We start from the raw sequence: 12,366 nt of genomic DNA, 5'->3' as shown, positions 1-12,366 counted from the left end.
TGAGGTTAAGATAGAAAAATGAAGTCAGGAATAAAAATATTGAACAAGGTACATGGAAGTTTCCATGCTAACCCTCAACCCAGTCTCTGCTTCACAGGGGCCAAAGCAGGAGGGAAGCCCTGGCAGCGACCAGATTCGGGGGGCTAAAGGGGAAACAGCACCATTCCTCTGGAGAACATAGCTTTTCCTGTCTGTAAGGTCTGCAAGGAATTTCTCTTGGACATCTTCGTGAAGAAGGCAGTGTGAGATTTATTGGATGATATACTTTACGAAATCCCCACAATAAAAACAAAAGAGGTTCTGTGCTGCTTCTGATTAGAGTGTCCTCGTTGCTAACTAAGGCTTGACACCCAGGTCCAGGTGAGTCAAGTCCTCCCTCCGATAAGAAGAGAGCATTGTGTCATGTCTGCCTGGCGGCCACCATCCCAAGGTACAGCGATCAAACCCATTCACATCAAATAAGCCTTTACCCTCCCTCAGACTCCCATAGTCCCAACACCCTCAATAATAATATGGTCCTAATTTTAAATATCCGAATCCAGTTGTTAGTACTTTTCAGCGCTGTCATCCATAGCAAGAGATGCGATGCCCCATGTGTCTTCCACACCCATTCATCATCTGTGAATCTGGCCCAGCCACTGGATTATCTCCCCCCTGTTGTTCAGGAGGGATGCAGATGCCAAAAGTAATCAATCTATGAAGCAAATCAATGTGAACAGCCGTCAGAGGGAAGAGCCGGCCCGGCGGCTAGTCGCTCTGTTTTGTTTTGTTTTTTTAAAGGGTGGCTGAGCTTGTCTTTGGATCTGATGACCAGAATACCCTTGCAGTAAAGGAGCTATCTCCTTTCAGCTTAAAAAAAGAAAAAGGAAAAAAAAATGCTCTTACTCAAGGCTAGCTTTGCAGAGACTCAAGGTAGCAGGAGCAGCTGCGGCTGGGGGCGGCCGTCCTGCTCCGGGCGCCCGGGTGACGCGCGGCTCCGGCGTCCTCGGTTCCCACTCACCTGCGCGCGCGGCTGCCTTGCTCCTCTGTAAGCACCCTGATTCCCCCCAATTCTGCTACTTACTGTCAACATCTCTACGGACGGACGGTGCAAAATGCAATTTCTTTGTGTCCTTAGTGTGTGTGAGGCATAGCTCATAATGCTTTGAAAGATTTCCTTCTGGCTTCTGCTAATAGCTTTTGCTTGCTTCCTGCGGTTCCGGTCATCACACGGCTAAATAAACCTGTTTGATGTTGCCATCTCTCAGGAACCCAACCAGAAAATGTGCTGAATCATACGTTTCGGTGAGCGGGTATCAAGGAACAATAGGGAAATGATCTCAATACATAGGAAGAAATTCTGAATGCACAAATGTTTTCTTATTAAGCTGAAAAAAAAAAGGAAAGAAAACTATAAAAATATTTTGGGAAATTTGAACCTACCTACAGTGGTAAAATGTGCCCTTGTTTGGGTAGAGCATTTTTATTTTAAAACTGGAGCAACAACAGATCCAAGCAACAAACGTCTTTGAAAATTTCATTTTGTGGAAGCATCACTGTATGCATTTAAGCTTTTTTTCCTACTGAAAATTACTGCCAACAGCATGAAAAATGTCAAAGCAGGAAACAGAATAAAAGTAATGGATAGTCTTTAAAAAGCAGAAGGGTAAAAATGTTCGTGAAATACTATGCTCAAATGACTAATATTAATATTTAGGTAAAATTACCCCCTATAGGCAAGAAAATAAGGAAGATGCCTATAGAATAACATGTAAAATAACAGTATCAGGGGAAATAAAGTTAGAAAAGTCAGTAATATTTCTGGATCATTTTGGGAAGTTGGCAGAGAGAATATCTAACAGTAAGATAAAATTTGTTTATATTGCCCAAGAACTAAAAGATAAAAGCTGTTCATTTTTCCAGTGCACCAAAAGGACTTGTTCAGTGTTTTGTTGTTGTTGGCCTAGAATGTTCAGATTATTATTTCCATTTCCGGTGTCACTTTGCAGAAATCTTAATTCTTATTCTTTTACACTCTCTCCCACATATACCCGTCCAAACTTATTTTTAGATTTCTATTTATAATTAACAGCATTTTAAGTTTCCTAAATGCCATTTTAAGTTTCTTTATCATTAGAGTCTAGTTGTATCCAACTTTCCTGTTTTCCTTTAGACATTTGCTTTCCTAAATGCCCAAACAGCAAGTATCACACATGTTCCTTGCCATTACTGCATTTTAATTGAAGGCGCCCTGTTAGTATTGTGTTCAGAACCGTGAGAGTTACAATACCATACAATCAAGGAATTCACAATTAAATTGTTTTAAGATTTTGAGGCTAACCTGCAGATCCTTGCCTGGAGGAGGTGAAGTTCAAGTTCCCTATCAAAGAACAGGGGGCACTTAGGTATGGAGAAGAGAAGAGGCTGTTCCCAACAAAAAGGATGGTATGGAAACCCCTCAGCGGCAGAGGGGAGACTTGGGCACGAGAGGCGTGCTTGGCAGAGAAAGGAGTAGAAGCAGGTTTTCTTTGCTTATGATCCATGGTTATAAAAAGCATACTGCTGACAAAGTCCAGTGCAAGCTGTGGAAGGTGTTGGATTCGACATGCCCTCTTTAGTTCCACTGGGGGAAAGCAGGACCATCCACCCACTGAATGCCCCCAAAACCACACCAGAAGAAACAGGCCTCTGAGGTCAGGGCACATGAGGAGCCACTCCGGGAAAGCTCAGGGCATGATTAAAGTGCTTGGTAATGAAATGTTCCACACTACTTTAGATGGTACATTGCATTGACTACCCAACTCTTCCAATGCAGGGAGCCCTTCTGGAACCCATCAGCATCTTCCTCTACCATCTCTGACTCTTTTTCATCCTAATTAATGGCTTCCAATGCTTAATTGCCTAAATCTCTGTGGGGCAGTCTTGGTATACAAATCACAAATTGACTTGTTTGTGGTGGGGCAAAATTACTGTTTTCCCTTTGGTTTTAAATTCTCTTCTACATACTTATAAAAATCTATGCTTGGGGTCATTCTTTATATAAAATAGTAGCATATTACAGGAGGGGAGATTCTTAATGACTCAGTTCATCTGTAGACTCCTCATGGGTACAGGATACCAAGTTTTATAATCAGCCTCCAGGACTGAATACTTAAAGAGAGGAATAAGGATTAGAGAAAAGCCTTTAATTCACTGTTTGATACTCGAATCTGTAGCAATAAATGAGAATGACTATTCACTCTGTCTTAAAAATTAAGCCCTGAATTCTTCATATTCCTTTCTTTCCAGCTTTACTGAGAAACAATTGACACATAATATTGTGTGAATTTAAAGTATACAATGTGATGATTTGATACACATATATATTGCAAAATGTTTGCCACAATAAGGTTAGTTAACCCATAATTTACCTTACACAGTTACCATTTTGTTGTTGTTGTTGTTGTTATGGTAAGAATGTGAAAGCTCTACTCTTTGCAACTTTCAAATATACGATAGAGTATTGTCAATTATAGTTACCGTGCTGTGCATTAGATCTGCCAAATTTATTCACATTAACTGAAAGTTTGTACCCTCTGATCAACAACTTCTCTCTATTCCCTGCCTCCCCCCCCCATCCCTCAGCCCCTGGAAACTACCAGTCTATTCTGTTTCCATGAGATTGATGTTTTTAGATTTCACATATTAGTGAGATCATATATATTTATCTTTCTCTGTCTGACTCATTTCACATAGGATAGTGCACTCAAGGTCCATTCATATTGTTGCAAAATGGCAGAATTTTCTTTTTTTCTTATGAATAATATTCCATTTATTTATATACATGAATCAACTTTATACGCATCTCACATTCTATATATGTATCTCACATTTTCTTTATCCATTCATCTGTTGATGGACGCTTAAGTTATTTCCATGTCTCAGCTACTGAGAATAATGTTGCAATGAACATGAGGGTGGAGGTATCTCTTTGAGACAGTGATTTCATTTTCTTCAGGTATATACCTAGAAGTGAAATTGTTAAATCATATGGTAGTTCTATTTTTAATTTTTTGAGGAACCTCCATACTGTTTTTCATAGTGGCTGCATCAATTAGCATTCCCACCAACAGTGCACCAAGGTTCCCTTTTCTTCACATCCTCCCCAGCATTTGTTATCTCTTGTCTTTTTGATAATAGCCATTCTAACAGCTGTGAGGTGATATCTCATGGTTTTGACTTGCATTTCCCTGAAGATTAGTGATGTTGAGCACATTTTCATAAACTTGTTGATCATTTTTTATGTCCTTTTTGGGAAAAATGTCTATTTAAGTCCTCTGCCCACTTTTAAATTGTTTTTATTTATTTATTTTTGCTATTGAGTGTTACGAGTTCCTTATATATTTTTGACATTAACCCCTTATCAGACATATGGTTTGCAAGTATTTTCTCCTATTCTGTATATTGCATTTTCATTTTGTTATTTCTTTTGCTGTGCAGAAATCTGTAATGTCATGTAGTCTCACTTGATTTTTCTTTTGTTGCTTGTTGCTTGTGCTTTTGGTGTCATACTGAAAAAAACCATTGCTATGACTCATGTCAAGGAGCTTTTCCCCTATGTTTTCTTCTAGAAGTTTTGTGGTTTTAGATTTTACAATTAAGTACTTACTCCATTTGGAGTTAAGTTTTGTGAGATATGTAATGCAGGGGTCCAGTTTCAATCCTTGCAGGTGGAGATCCAATTTTCCAAACACCATTTACTGAAGAGACTGTCTTTTCCCCATTGGGCTGTCTTGGTGCTCTTGCCAAACGTTAGTTGACCATATATGTGTGGATTTATTTCTGGGCTCTTTATTCTGTTCCATTAGTATCTGGTTTTATGCCAGTACCAGATTGTTCTTATTACTACAGATTTGTAACATTAGTTTGAAATTAAGAAACATGAAGTGGAATCTTTTGTTATTTCATACACATTTTAGGATTTTTTTCTATTTCTGTGAAAAATGCCATTGAATTTTGATAGAGATTACCTGGAATCTATAGATGGCTTTGGGTAGTGCAGATATTTTAATAATATTAACTCTTTTGATCCATGAACATGGTATATCTGTCCATTTATTTGTGTCTTCAATTTCTTTCATTAATGTCTGATAGTTTTGATGACTATAATTTTTACTTCCTTTGTCAAATTTATTCCCAAGTATCTTACTCTTTTTCATGCTATTATAAATGGGGTCTTTTAATTTCTTTCCAAATAGTTTATTGTTAGTGTATAGAAGTGCAACTAATTTTATAAGCTGATTTTTTAACCTGAAACTTTAAAAAATTCATTTATTAGACCTGACAGGTTTTCAATGGAGCCTTGAGGATTTTCTGTATGCAAGATCATGTCATCAGAAAGCAGGTAATTTTACTTCTTCCTTTCTGATTTAGATGGAAATTTTTTCTTTTTTTTTTTTCTTTTATTTTTCTTGCTTTCCATATTACTCTAAGACTTCCACCAGTACTGAATAGGAGTAGTGACAGTGGGCACTCCTGTCTTGTTTCTGACTGTAGAGGGAAAGCTTTCAGCCTTTCACCATTGAGTATGATATTAGCTGTGAGCTTATCATGTATGGTCTTTCTATACCCAATTTGTTGAGCATTTTTATGAAGAAAGGATGTTGAATTTTTGTCAAATGTTTTGTCTTCATCTATTAATGTGTTGCCAGTCTCTGAGTGGGGAGAAACTGATGTGGGACCTTCATGCAGTGTCCAAAAAGCCTGGGGAAAAGCCAGCCTCTCACCCTGCTCTTCCTTTCCCTGCCAGGAAAACTTTCTAACTGAGGGTCTCCTTCTTGGTGCCGAGCAATGCCCACTCAAGGGATGGGATGATGCAGACAAAATGAAGTTGTTCTTCCATCCTTTTTTGTGCCATTATTCTCAAGTTTTCTTCACTGTGATGCCAAATCTTCTTAAGTGGATTCCAGAACTCTTCCGGAGCTGTTTTTGTTCAGAGATCGCTGTCTGATTGTTGATCCTTGTTGGGGATCAGAGGCTGGGGTCCCCTATACTACCATCTTGGTGGTCTGCACCTCTCAGGAAGGACAGAGTGCTGTTGTGTGAAATCTGACACCCGGTAGAGTTCACAGAATTTACAGAGACTGCAGAGTTTGGTAAGTATCCTGGAAAATCAGTTGTTCCAAGGGGCACTCTCTAGGTCCTCATGGCCAAAAAAGTATCTTCCTTAAGCCCAGAATCACAGCTACAACTGCTTTGCCAACAGTAAGCAATTATCTCCATTCTGGGGGGAGGGTACAGCTCAGTGGTAGAGCATGTGCTTAGCATGCACAAGATCCAGGATTCATTCTCAGTACCTCCAATAGAAAAGGAGTCAAATAATTATCTCCATTCTGGCATAGCTGGAGCTGCCGTCTTCTGGACTGCTTGTCTTACAGAGAAACCTTTATCAGTTTTTCTGCCATTTTTCCAGGGAGCCAGTATAAAGGGCATTTACATCTCAGTTAAAATGAATAGTAAGGCACAAGATTATTATTTTAAATTCTGGGCACCATTCCAGAAATGTAGGAATTGGGAATGATTCTCCGGAGGAGGGATTTCTAGGCACTGTAGGTGTCATTTGAATGTCAGCTACATATTACATATTTCTGCATATGTAGCCCAGTATGTATTTCTAGTTGAAATAGTTAAAGACTATATATCAACTCCTTTTCGAGTTGGCCTAGCAAGGGCCCCACTTTCATATCCTACCATTTTCGGCAGCAGTTCTTTAAAAAGAGATTGGTTTTAAGATGCTTGTGATGATACCTGATGTCAGTTATGCAAACTTCAGAATATCCTGTATTTTAGCATCAGATATGTTTGAGCTGTGTGCAATTCTTGAATGATTTAGTCATCCTAATAACCCTTTATTCATTTTTCCTGTTCTGTCTCTCTTAACGGTCACTGATGAAAACATAACAAACACAGAGCTCTTAGCAATGGATGTGTCCCAGAGAACTCAGCTCCACAGTTGCTGCCTGAGCTTAGAGCTCACCATCTAAAAATGCCAGTGACTCAGTCTGGTCGTCCACCAAGTCTGGTTTTCTGCTCCTGTTTCTATTGTGTGATCAAGACGTTGAATATGCCCAGATCCCAAGGGCCTTTCTCTGTCCTAGACTTTCCAATCTAATCACCCTGAAAAACATCCAACGTAGTAAATGCCACTTTAATTATAAGCTTGCTCCAACTGGATTAGAATCAAAATAAGCATGCTTAAGACAAAAATTAGATCTGAAAGGCAAAATTAGTCATTAAGCTTCTGAGACAGGAGCCCATTTTTATTTCATGATGAAGTGATTTTCTTTTCTAATTCTTACGTTAATATTCTCATTTCTATCATAAACTAGACCATCATCCAGTCCCACACATTGTTTCTCGAGTAATTCAGTTTACTTTTTACTTGACTTTTATGTCTCTTTCTGGTCTCACTTCAGGTTCCCTGCCTCTCTCCCCTTCAGGGCAGCCCAGGTTCTCCATGTGGATCTAAGCATTGCAGAGAAGCCCTAACAGTGGAGGTTAGTGAGCAGTTAGTTAAGAACACTGGCTTTAGAGTTAGACTTGGTTTCAACTTCTGGCTCCAACACTTGGTAGTAGTGTAATTTGCACATGGTATTTCCCTTTATAAGCTTCAGTTTCCCCTGTCATAAAATAGGGAGAAATCATACTTATTTGTAGAGTGGTTTTCAGGATAAATGAGCTTATGTAGGTAATGCCCTTGGCAAAGGGCCTGGCAAATGCAGTAATATCACCGTCAGGAGGAGGATGCTCACCAGGTCCACGTGTAAATCTGGAATCAGGAAGAGTTCAAATCCCAGATCTGGCTCCTGAGAGCTGCAAGACCCTGGACATGTTGTCTGATTCCTCTGTACTCAGTTGTCTTTTTTGCAAAATAGGGATGAAAACCTCTGTTTCATAGGTGTCATTTCTGGGTGCTGTGCTTTTTTAATACAAGCTTTTTCTAAAAGACAAATGTCAGGCTGTATTTGCATATGTAAAGTGACCACCATACATTTTTCTCTGAAATACACTGGTAATGAGAGAGAAACATGACCATCACTTAGTAAAGTTTTCAAGGGGAAGTTACTCTTGTTCCATCCATCTGGCCATAAACATCACCTTCTATTCAAATCATATAGTAACAGACTTTTAACTTCAGGTGAGGTTCTCACAATTAGAATGGATAGTGTTATGAACAAGTTTGCTCTGCTCTGTGTTCATTCTACAGATTCAGGTTACAGGAGGCGGGCAACTGGTGCCGCTGAGCTGAGGCCGAGGCTGAGGCTGATAAAAGACTCTAGAAACCACAGTGGCCTATTGTTGATGATGGTGAGGAACCCAATACTTCAGATGTTCTAAAAATGGGATGACTTTTCCTAGTCAGAGAGAAAACTACTACCTTGGAACCAGTTCCACTATAAAAGGATACACAGAAGAGAATGAGTGAGCTATTTATTTCACTCCTAGCAAAGGACCTTATGGTAGACATGGTCTTACTGTCCCAAATCATTTGCTTGTGCTGTCTCTAAGGGGACTGTAGTTTCTATCCCAGTGACGTCAGGTTTCATGTGACTTGATCTGACCAATGAAATGTGAGCAGTATGCCACTTCCAAACAGAAGCTTTAAGAGCCACTGGGAGTTCTTTGCTCCTGGGAGTTCTTTCAAAGAATTTTCTCTAATGATTCCCTTACATGGGCCAGAAGTACAGTGATGGTCACTGGACTTGACTGACCTCTTCCCGACAGTGCTGCAAGATAAACCCAGTTTGTCGACCTTTTCACTTTGAGATATAGGAATGCACTGTCCTCAAGTTTGGTTTTTAGTCAACACAAGCATGTACACCCACACATTTACACACACGTCCCTCATATATATTTAATTTTTCCAGACTGTTGAGTAAATTCCCCTGTCTTTTGTTATCTTCTGTGAGATAATTTAACTTCTTACTGCAGTTGGAAAATGTGATGCAAATGATACTGTAGTAAATGAAAGAACTTCATCAATTCCTAATTAGAAATTGAACGACTATGTGGATGGCTTAATAAAATAGCCTGCCTCTAGTAATCTATGGCAAAAATCAGTTCAGGGAAGACTTCATTGAAAGTATGAGATTAAAAAGCTCTCATTACATTTATTTAAAACATTATCTCCCTCACTGTCGGACCAGAAGTGTTCAACAGAACTTTCCATAATGATAAAAAGAATTCTATATCTGTGATGTCCAATATAGTATCCACTAGCCACATGTGGCCATTGAGCATCTGAAATATACCAGCACAGCTGAGGAACTGAATTTTACATTTAATTAATTTATGTTTAAATTTAAATAACCACATATGGCTAGCAGCTAATAAATTGAACAATGGACCTTAGACCTTGCAATGGAAGGGGTTTTTTCCCTAATAATTGAAGTACTCTTTCATATTACTGTCACTGGCACTAGGGAACTTATATATGTGTGTTTATGTGTGTGTGTGTGTGTGTGTGTATAGTGGTCTCTCTAAGCAAGTACTGGATAACCTCATCTTTTATGTTCAGGCAACCGTATCATGTGGATTCAAGAAAGCATTGCCTGTAGAAATAAAAGCAAAAATAAACAAACTGGATCTAATTAAACTTATAAGCTTTTGCACAGCAAAGGAAACCATAAGCAAAACAAAACAACAACAACAGAATGGGAGAAAATATTTGCAAATGATGCGACTGACAAAGGCTTAATTTCCAGAACATATAAACAGTTCATACAACTTAATAACAAAGAAAAACAAACAACCCAATCCAAAAATGAGCAGAAGACCTAGACAAGCAATTCTCCAATGAAGACATACAAATGGCCAATAGGCACATGAAAAAATGTTCATAATCACTAATTATCAGATGCAAATCAAAACTACAATGAGGTATCACCTCACACCAGTCAGAATGGCCTTCATTCAAAAGTCCACAAACAATACATGCTGGGGAGGCTGTGGAGAAAAGGGAACCCTCCTACACTGCTGGTGGGAATGTAGTTTGATGCAGCCATTATGGAAAACAGTATGGAGATTCCTCAAAAAACTAAAAATAGACTTATTATATGATCCAGCAATCCCATTCCTGAGCATATATTCAGAGGGAACTCAAATTGGAAAAGATACATATACCCTAATTTTCATAGCAGCACTATTTACAATAGCCAAGACATGGAAACAACCTAAATGTCCATTGACAGATGACTAGATAAAGAAGCCATGATATATTTATATAATGGAGTACTACTAAGCCATAAAAAGAGTAAAATAATGCCATTTTCAGCAACATGGACTTAGAGATCATCATTCTAAGTGAAATAAGCCTGACTCATTCTAAGTGAAGTGAGCCTGAAAGAGAAAGAAAAATACCATATGATATCACTCATATGTGGAATCTTAAAAAAAAGAAAAAAGAAGACACTAATGAACTTATCTACACAACAGACTCAAAGGCATAGTAAACAAATTTATGGTTACCGAGGGGAAAAGGGGTAGGAAGGGATAACTTGGGAGTTCGAGATTTGAAAACATTAACTATTATATATAAAATAGATAAACAACAAGTTTCTTCTGTATAGTACAGGGAACTATATTCAATATCTTGTAGTAACCTATAATGGAAAAGAATATGAAAACAAATACATGTATGTATATGTATGACTGAAACATTATGTTGTACACCAGAAATTGACACATTGTTAACTGAATATACTTCAATTAAAAAAAAGAAGGTCTTGCCTGTTCTGTTTCAGATTCATATGGGTCTTGTCAACAGAGATCTAATCTAGCTTTATGGAGCAAATGTTACAATAAAGCATTTCCCCAAGATTGTCCCACTATGCAAACAGATAGGACAATATTCCAGAATCATAAGTCAAAGATGTTCTGATTTTAGCCCACCCATTGATCTCGAAAGAACCACTCCCAAATTATCCCGACAACTTCCAATATTATACTTCTAAACCTCTATACTTTAGCCCTTTTACTGGAAATTTGACTCCCAAGTTCCTCGAACAACCAGCTTTTAGATGCCTCAGTTACTGAATTGAAACTCAACTATATCTTCATCTCAATATATAATTAAATAAGGAGTTTATATCCCCCGTGTTCAAAAGACTCATCTTACTGCAGAGATGTAATATTCTGGAAACTACAGCAATTGTTAAGAGAATGGGATTTGGAAAATAATAATTCCTATGTGAGGATACAATTATTTGGGAAGGCTGGAGGCTGATGTGTTTTTAGGGACACTTGGACACTGACCCTTTTTACTTTCTGTGGCTGTGGCCTTCCTGGTGGACCTTCTCAGGGAGTAGGGAAAAGGAAAAGAAAAAACTTGCCAAGACAGGCCACATTGGTCACTGCCTTAAAGAGATTCTTTTTCCTTGGCTAATTAGCTCTGACATTTAATCTGTTTTTATGTATATATATTTTTATTGACATATAGTCAGTTTACAGTGCTGTGTCAATTTCTGGTGTACAGCATAATGCTTCAGTCATACAAGAACATACATATATATTCATTTTCATATTTTTTTCACCATAAGTTACTACAAAATATTGAATATAGTTCCCTGTGCTAAACAGTATGAACTTGTTTATCTATTTTATATATAGTAGTTGGCATCTGCAAAGGGATAAATTGGGAGTTCGAGATTTGCAGATACTAACTAATCTCTTCTTAATGAGGGTGTGGTGTGTTCTCTTCCCGTAATTACAGAACACCCTGGCTCTATTTCCTAGTAACAGTCTGGGAATTAATTCATCTGTAGGACTTAGTATAGCAACTATTATCGTGGCCCCAGTAAAGTGATAACTGATGTTGTTTTGTTTTTACTGGGTTGTAAAATTAAAATGTGATTTTACTCCAAGAACCAAAAAAAAAAAAAAAAAAGCTTCAAAACTTCAAAGAAACATAGCATCTTTTGGAACAAAGTAAAAAGCTATTCAACAGAAAGAGATAAAGTTACATCAAGTATATGCACACCAAATGTACCCCCCAAATGCAAGGGTTTATAGTTTTCTATTAAAAAACAAAGGATGATGGGATGATGGAATTAAAGATCAGGCTCCCTTCTACGGACAAGCTAGGCGTGAGCAGCCCTGACCTTTCTTCACATCTGAGAGCAGGAAGTTAATGAGAGAATATAAGAACGAAAGCTGAGGCACTCTGAGTGTCCACAGGCTGTCTGTGGCTGCCTATGTGCCAGACCCTGGAATTTTTCTCCCAGATTTCATCTCCAGTTTCCCTTGGCCCAATCAGGTGTATTCACGAGGCTCTAAGGCACCTGCTGTCTGAGCAGTGGGTCCCACAGGAAGCTCCCAGTGTGGTTACAGGGATCCTCTCTGCAGATGAGT

The sequence above is a fragment of the Camelus ferus genome, chromosome 8, assembly GCF_009834535.1.
Source record: "Camelus ferus isolate YT-003-E chromosome 8, BCGSAC_Cfer_1.0, whole genome shotgun sequence".
NCBI classification, from domain to species: Eukaryota; Metazoa; Chordata; class Mammalia; order Artiodactyla; family Camelidae; genus Camelus; species Camelus ferus.
Note: the sequence above shows the minus strand (reverse complement) of the source record.